This window comes from Molossus molossus, unplaced genomic scaffold, assembly GCF_014108415.1.
Source record: "Molossus molossus isolate mMolMol1 unplaced genomic scaffold, mMolMol1.p scaffold_m16_p_20, whole genome shotgun sequence".
In the NCBI taxonomy this organism is placed as follows: Eukaryota; Metazoa; Chordata; class Mammalia; order Chiroptera; family Molossidae; genus Molossus; species Molossus molossus.
The window spans coordinates 22272774-22281622 of NW_023425356.1; positions in this window are offsets into that span (position 1 = coordinate 22272774).

Genomic DNA, 8849 nt, shown 5'->3' on the forward strand with positions numbered 1-8849 from the left:
ACCTTATCCTAGCATCACTACTCCAGATTCTTGATAGAAGGCTTGAATAAACCCACCGGGAGATTTTTACTTAAATGCTTAAGTTAGAATAAAGTATTCTTCTGGGATACATGTTTGATGTAAATTATGTGTCCTAGTCCTATGGGACACTTGCCTTTTTATTTATTATTTTAAAAAAATCCTTACCCGAGGATATGTTTCCATTGATTTTCAGATAAGAGTAGGAGGGAGGAAGGGAGGGAAAGAGAGAGAGAGGGAGAGAAACATCTAGGTGAGAGAGAGACACAACTGTTGCCTCCGCGGCGGGACCCCAACCGGGCAGGGGATGTAATTGCAATAGGGGTAAGAGCCCGTGACTATTTGGTCTGTGGGCCAAACCCGCCAGGGCGACACTTGCCTTTTTTTTTTTTTTAATCCTCATCCGAGGACATTTTTCCATTTTTTGTACAGACAGAGTGGGAGGGAGAGAGAGGAAGAGAGAGGGAAACATCGATGTGAAAGGGACACATCGAGTGGCTGCCACCCGCACGACCAACCAGGGCCGGGGACAAACTGCAACCGAGGTACATGCCCTTAGCGGGAACCGAACCCGGGTCTCTCGGGACCGCAGGCCAACGCTCCAACCGCTGAGCCAAACCAGCCAGGGCGACACTTGCCTTTTTAAACGTTTACCTTAATTTCCCCAAATCCTCAACTCTTGAGATATAAAGCAGTTTTTCCTTTTTTAGGATACAACAGGGCTCACTCCAGACTCAGTCTAACAGTCGGAACAGGATTTGAACGTCTTGGGGGGAGAGGAACAGAACTTAAATGGGAGACATGACAGTCTAGCTATTGGGGGGGGGGGGGCGGCGGAGAAATCAAAGGCACCACTTTAGCGTGGGCCCCTAATTAAAAAAAAAAAAATCTGTGACAGCCAAATTTTCAGCTTCTCAGAGACAGTTTGCTCACTCCGCCATCTTGAACGGAAGTCCCCTCGTGTACCCCGAATTCGACTTGGTGGATATAGGCTAAAAAGTTTGCCAAGCCAGATTCTGAGATTGAAGATGAGAGTCGAGAAGCAGGGAGATTAAAAGGGCCAGGACTGCGGACAAGCCTGGCTAACAAAGTTGCTCTGCCAGCGAGCTTTCTGAAACCCCAGGCTGCGCCGGAAGAGCTGCAGTCCAGGTCACGTACTCTCGCCCCTCCCTCCCAGCCCCAGATCAGCGACGGCAGGCGCGCGCGCAGCGCTCAGTCCGCGAGCTGCGCATGCGCCGGAGGTCCTGCGCCGGCGGTCCGCGGAAGGCTGTCGCTGTCCTCTGTCCGCTTCCCTTTTGCTCTTTCCAGCTAATGCACACTCAAACTGGCCTGTCAGGGCCTTGGGACCTCCCTTTTCTTAATACAGCCATCATTTAATGTTTTAGAGCTGTTTTCTTTTTCATTTAATTCCAAATATTGATTTATTCTTAGTTCTGCATTCATGAATACTATCCAATTTAGCAACTATGAGCGGCAGTGTATATGTACCTTTTCAAGATCAAGTGGAAATGTCATTGGCCTTAGGCCACTTTGCTTCTCAACCTCTTATCTGTCCTGCTTCTGGTTCAGGATAGCTCTTGGGTGGCCTTTGCTTCTTGTTTGTAGCCTGCTATTCCTTGTCGTTTCTATTCTCTGTCTTAAAGCCCGAATGGCTGGAATGATCTGAGGTTCAATAGTTCAGTCACGTCGGTGTCCAAGGACGAATCAATTCTGGAAGGTACATAGAGCAACCAACTACCCAGAAGGAAACCAATTAAAAAATGACATGCAGCCCACATGTAAAATGATAAAGAGGTTTAACATATGTAGGATCTTTCTCTTTACTGGAAGGAAAGAATAGTTTCATTGTGGAAATTTTGTAAAGGTCGGCTTGCAGATTTAGGGCAACTGAATTGTTTGTGAGAAGTGTCAAATTATTGAAGAAAAACTGTCATCAAATTACACTTTCTACAGAAATCAGTAAGTCTCCTTTTAGAGAATATTTGCTTCAGTTTGTCTTGTACACCAGAAAGGTTTCTTTGGCGCTATGGAAGGTGGAGAAGACAATTGAGTTCTTACGTAAACCATTTTTAGAAAAATATTAAAGATGGGTTCATGTTTCCATAGAATTAGCAACTGTAAAATGTAACTTCAGTAAAACTAAGGTCAGTAGTTTCTCATGCATTTTCAATGGCTTTTACAAAACAGCCACAACAATGGGTAAAACAAAGGCCATCTTCTTCATTTAAAATAAGAGATGAGAATATATCTATATTTTAGATAGCCAAGATTTTCTGTTGGATAACATTTTTCAGAGAAGGATTTTCCTTTTAATAGAGTATTTACTTTTTCTTCTTATATTGAGGGATTGTGTCTTCAGCATTGTTTTGATGCTGCCACAGTATTCAAAAAATAATTATTAGCAGAAGTTGATAGTGAATTTGTTTTTTTTACCACCCGTGGGACATTGAGAAGCTACCTGCTGAGAAAGTGGTTATTGCCATCTGGTCTATGTAATGAGGCCAAAGCATTATACTGATCCTATAATAAACCTCCTTTCCTGTGTCATCTATTTTCCCTCTTACCACTATTTTATATCAGCCTTGAGGGTGTTTTTGGAGTTCAGGGACAAATAAGAAGTCATATAATGTTGGACATTGCATAGTGATGAAATATCAATTCTGTGATCTGTTTCTAAGGCTCTGTCCTTGATAATAAAATACAGTGTGCTATATGGTTATGAGTTTTCACTTCATAATATTAAATATTTTTCATTACAGTATTTTTGGTTGACATGACTGAAAATTACTCTCTTATAGGTTTTTCTGTGTTCAGTCTTTACAAATTGCAATTAACAGATGAAGAAGAAAGCAAAGAAGTTATGTACAAATCCTTTTTAAGGTAAAGAGGCCTATAGCTATGATCAAAACCATAAATGTGGAAGAATGTTCATTTAATAGGCTTTTTAATACTTTTGTTTAAGGTACCTAAGTGCTAGGAAAACAAAGATGAATAATACTCAAATGTGAAGAACACGGTCTAAACATGAAATTATGAGCCAAGAGAGAAATGATGGAAGGTAGACAGCTTGTGCCCAGGAAGCTCAGAGGGTGCCAGAACCTTGATTTGTGCACTTAGTGAAGGTCCGATCTTTAGCAGAACTTGATTTTGTCAGTGCAGAGTTGATTAGTTTCTGAGGGACAGACTTGTGCCTGTGTCAGTTTATTAGTTTATAGGGAGATTGTATATTTACGTTGACTGCAGTGTTCTTATTCCATATTCTAGATCAATGCTCTCCAATGGAAATATAATACTATCCACAAATATGAGCTATAGAAGTAATTAAATTTTTTTCCAGTAGTCATATTAATAAATGTAAAAAGAAACAGGTAAAATTAATTTCAATAATATATTTTATTTAAACCAGTATATTCAGCCCAGCCAGTGTGGCTCAATGAATTGAGAGGTCCCGGTTCAGTTCCTGGTCAGGTCACATGCCCTGGTTTCAGGCTCGATCCCCAGTGGGGGGTGTGCAGGAGGCGACCAATCAACATTTCTCTCTCACATCGATGTTTCTATCTCTCTCTTTCTTTTTTTTTTATTGATTAATTTTTGTTACAGATGTTTCTCTTCCCCCCACTGATTCCCCCCTCCCCCTCCCTCCCTGCCCCTTCCCCAGATTGTTGTCCATGTCCACTGTTCATGCATACATGCATATAAGTTCTGTGGTTCATCCCTCCCCCACCACCCCCCTCTTTAGGGGATTGTCAGTCTGTACCCCGCTTCCGCGTCTCTGGGACTACCCCATTCCTCAAACTGTTATGTTCATTATATTCCACAAATAAGTGAGATCATATGAAACTTGTCTTTCTCTGTTTGGCTTGTTTCACTTAGGATGATACTTTCAAGGTCCCTCCATGTCGTCTCAAAGGATAAGAGTCTATCTCTCTCTTTCTAAAAAATAAAAAAAAACCCCAGTATATCCAAAATGTTTATAATTTCAACATGTAATCAATATAACACTATTACTGAGATATTTTCCATTTTCTTTCATACAAAGTCTTTAAAATCTGGAGTGGATTCTGCATTTACAGCACGTCTCAATTTGGATTAGCCACATTTCAAGTACTCATGTGGCTACATGGAGGTCTAGGATATCTCCTTCTGGGAAAAAGATTACTGGGAGGGCAAGTTACTAATCAGAAGGCTCTCTGGTGAGCGTGGAATCAGAACAGAGGGTGCTAGATGGTCTTGAGGGATATTTTATTGGCCTGGCAAGCATAATGACCCTACCGAGATCCACAGTAGAATATACCTTATTTAAAAATATGTTTTTATTACTTTTTTTTTTCAGAGAGAGAGAGAGAGAGAGAGAGAGAGAGAAATGTCAATGTGAGAGAAACATTGATTGGCTGCCTCCAGCATGCACCAGGGATTGAACCTGAAACCTGGGCGTGTGCCCTGACTGGGAATCTAACTGGTAGTGACCTTTCGGTGCACAGGACAACGCTCAACCAACTGAGCCATTCAGGTGGGGTTAGGTTTTAGTATTTGTTGTATTTAGCATGTCTTGTCTCAGAGGTACTAGACTAATTCTGCCAAATTTTCTTTTGATTCTATGTAAACCATTGTCTTCTATTAACATACTTTATTCAAACAAGTTTAAAATTTAAAAAAAAAATTCTTTTATTGATTTTAGAGTGAGAGGAAGGCAGAAGGAGAGAGAGAGAGAAACATCAATGAGAGAAAACATTGATTGGCTGCCTCCTACATGTCCCCCACTGGGCATTGGGCCCACAACCTGGGCATGTACCCTGAGCAGGAATTGAACTGGCAACCTCTTGGTGCATGGGTCAGTGCTCAACCACTGAGCCATACCGGCTGGGCTAACAATGTTTTAAAATTCTGCCCTGGCCAGTTTGGCTCAGTGGTTGGATCGTTGGCCTGTAGACCAAGGAGTCCCGGGTTTGGAGTCCCGGGTTTGATTCAGGCCAGGGGCACGAACCTAGGCTGCAGTTTATCTTTGGCCCCAGTTAGGGTTGTTTGTGTGGCAACCAGTCAATGTGTCTCTCTCATGTCAATGTTTCTCTCTCTCTCTCTCTCTCTCTCTCTCTCTCTCTCTCTCTCTCTCTCTCTCTCTCTCTCCCCTCCTCCCTCCCACTCTGTCTGAAGATAAATGTAAAAATACCCTTGGGTGAGGATTAAAAATAAATAAATAAATTAATTAATTAATTAAAAATATTTTAAAGTTTCTTTCACAGGCCCTGGCCAGTTTGGCTCAGCAGTTAGAGTGCCAATCTGTGGACCAAAGAGTTGTGGGTTCAAGGGTGTGTACCTTGATTGCAGTTTGGTCCCCAGCTCTGATTGGTGTCATGCGGGAGGCAACCAATCGATGTGTATCTCTCTCTCTTTCTCCCACTATATCTGAAAATCAATGAAAAAATATCCTCCGGTGATGATTTTAAAAAAAAGTCTTTCATGGAGTAAATACTTTCTAATCTGGCTAATTTTATCCATGATGTGTTTTTTAAAAACTGAATATATATACACAGACATATATATTAATGATTGATTTGAGAGAGAGAGGAAGGGAGAGAGAAAGAGAAACATTGATTTGTTGTTCCACTTATTTATGCATTTATTGGTTGATTCTTTTTTAAAAGACTTATCTTTACTGTTGAATGTATTACAGATGTACCCCTTTTTTCCCTATTGACCCCCTCCTCCTCACTCACACCCCCCTCCTGCCTTCCCCATACTGTTGTCTGTGTCCATTGGCTATGCATATATGAATATAAGTTCTTTGGTTTATCTCTTCCAGCCCCCTCTCCCCTTCCCTTTGAGGTTCATCAATCTAACAACCAATTTGTACTTTTTTTTTTATCCTCACCTGAGGACATTTTTTGATATTTTGTTCAGATAGAGTGGGAGGGAGAGAGAGAGAGAGAAACATCGACGTCAAAGGAACACATCGAGTGGTTGCCGCCCACGTGACCCAAGCAGGGCCGGGGACAAACTGCAACCAAGGTACGTGCCCCCAGTGGGAACCGAACCTGGGTCTCTCTGGATCGCAGGCCAACGATCCAACCACGGAGCCAAACCGGCTAGGGCCAATTTGTACTTTTTAATCCCTTCACCTTTTTTGCCCATCCCTCCAACCTCCCTCCCATCTGGCAACCATCAAAAAAAGTTCTCTGTATCTATTAGTCTGTTTCTGTTCTGCTTGTTCATTTTTTTTATCCTCACCTAAGGACATTTTCCAATTTTTGTTCAGATAGAGAGGGAGGGAGAGAGAGGAAGCGAGAGAGAGAAACATTGATGTGAAAGGAACTCATCAAGTGGCTGCCACCCGCACAACCCAACCGGCGCTGGGGACAAACTGCAACTGAGGTACATGCCCTTAGCGGGAACCGAACCCAGGTCTCTCTGGACCGCAGGCTGATGCTCTAACCACTGAGTCAAACTGGCCAGGGCTCTGCTTGTTCATTTTGTTTGTAGATTCAATTGTTGATAGATATGTATTGCCATTTTATTGTTCATATTTTTTATCTTCTTTTTCTTCAAGAAAACCCTTCAACATTTCATATAATACTGGTTTGGTGGTGATTAACTTCTTTAGCTTTTTCTTGTCCGGGAAACAATATGTCCATCAATTCTAAATGATAGCTTTGCAGGACAGAGTAATCTTGGTTGAAGGTCCTTGCTTTTCATCACTTTGAATTAAAGTGATTTTGCCACTCCCATCTGGCCTGCAAAGTTTCTTTTGAGAAATCGGCTGACAGACTTATGGGAACTCCTTTGTAGGTAACTAACTGCTTTTTTCTTACCGCTTTTAAGATTCTCTGTTTGTAACCTTTTGCATTTTGATTATGATATGTCTTGGTGTGGGCCTCTTTGGGTTCATCTTGCTTGCTCTGTGCTTCCTGGACTTGTATGTCTGTTTCCTTCACCAAGTTAGGGAATTTTTCTGTCATTATTTATTTATTGTTTAGAAATTTTCACCTGAGGATATTTTTCCATTTATCTTCAGATAGAGTGGAGAGAGAGAGAGAAACATTGATGTGAGAGAGACACATTAATTGGTTGCCTCCCACACGACCCCAGCTAGGGCTGGGGAGTGAACCGCAACCAAGGTGCATGCCCTTGACCAGAATCAAACCCGAGACTCTTTGGTCCACGAGTGGATGCTCTAACTGCTGAGCCAAACCTAGAGCTGTCATTATTTTTTTCAAATAAGTTTTCAATTTTTTGCTTTCCCTCTTCTCCTTCTGGCACCCCCATGATACGAATGTTGGTATGCTTTAAGTTATCCCAGAGGCTCCTTACACTATCCTCATTTTTTTGGGGGGGGGGATTCTTTTTTCTGTTCTGATTGAGTGATTTTTGCTTCCTTTTATTCCAAATTGATGGTCTGCTTTGTGGCTTCACCTACTCTACTATTGATTCCTTGTAAATTATTCTTTATTTCATTTAATGCATCCTTCATTACTGACTCTGCATCCTTCATTTCTGACTGGCCCTTTTTTATGCTCTTGAGCTCCTCACTAAGTTCATTGAGCATCTTTATAACCATTGCTTTGGACTCTGCATCTGTTGCATTGCTTATCTCCATTTTGTTTAGTTTTTTTTTTTTTTTTTCCTGGAGTTTTGTTCTGTTCTTTTATTTGGTACATGTTTCTTTGTCTCTTCATTTTGGTTGCCTCCCTGTGTTCATTTTTATGTATCAGGTAGAGTTGCTATGTCTCCTAGAATTCGTAGGGTGGGCTATTGCAGTAGATGTCCTGTAAGGTTCAGTGGCACAGCCTCCCTGATCACTCCAGCTGGGACCACAAGGTGCACCCCTTGTGTGGATTGTACACTCTTCTGTTGTAATTGAGTATTGATTACTGTTGGCACATCAATGGAAGGGATTTACTCAGGCTGATCAGTTGCACGGACCGGCTGTGCTCACTGACCACTGACCTCTGACTACCTTGGAGGATCAGCTGTGCAGAGGCCCACCATTACCCACTGAGTCCACTCCTTGAGTGTGTTGCTTGTGGAGGTAGTTGGGTGGTGGTGCTTCAATATGTTCTGAAGCTGTCCACTGGGTGTGCTGGCTCTGAGGCAAGGTCTGAGTCCTCTTGTCCTGGGCTTGGAGGTGCCCAGGCAAAGCCAAGCTGTGAACCAAGGCTGGCTGCTCCTAGTGCCAGGCCTGGGGCCATTTAGCGAGGGATACGGGTCTCGCTGAGGTCACATGCTACTTTCTTGAGAGAATTTAGGAAAATCTGAAGCAGGATTCAAGACAGGTGAATCCTACGGTAAAGCCACTGGAAACAGCTTGGGTGGGCCTGAAAGTTGGGTGGGGCAGGGCCACCAGGGCGGAGCAAAGAGTGTGAGCCAGGTTGCTGGAGTTCCAGATTTGGCTCCCTTCTGCTGGCCCCACGGGGGAAGGGCTCACCAGAGGAACGATGGCCTTGGAGGCCCGCTTGTCTGTCTGGGAGAAAGCTGTCTCTCCAGTTCTTACCTCAGTGCCAGACAACTCAGTTCTTCCCCATATGTCTCTGGTGCCTTTCAAGCTTCCTTCCTCATGTTGGAGCCTGGAGGGTGCGAGTCAAAGTATGTCTGTGCATGGACCCTTTAAGAGGAACTGCTTGGGACTTTAGAAACCTCAGCCTCCCTTAGCCTTAATTCCTGCTGGTTTTTACAGTCAGAAGTTATGGGGACTTCTCTTCCTGGCACTGGAACCCAGAGCTGAGCTCCTGGTATGGGATGGGGACCCCTAACTCCTCAGGGAGGACTTTCCCAGCTGAGGTGTCCCTCCTGATTTTTATTCGCCACACTTGGGTATGAGACCAGCCCGTTTCTGCCTC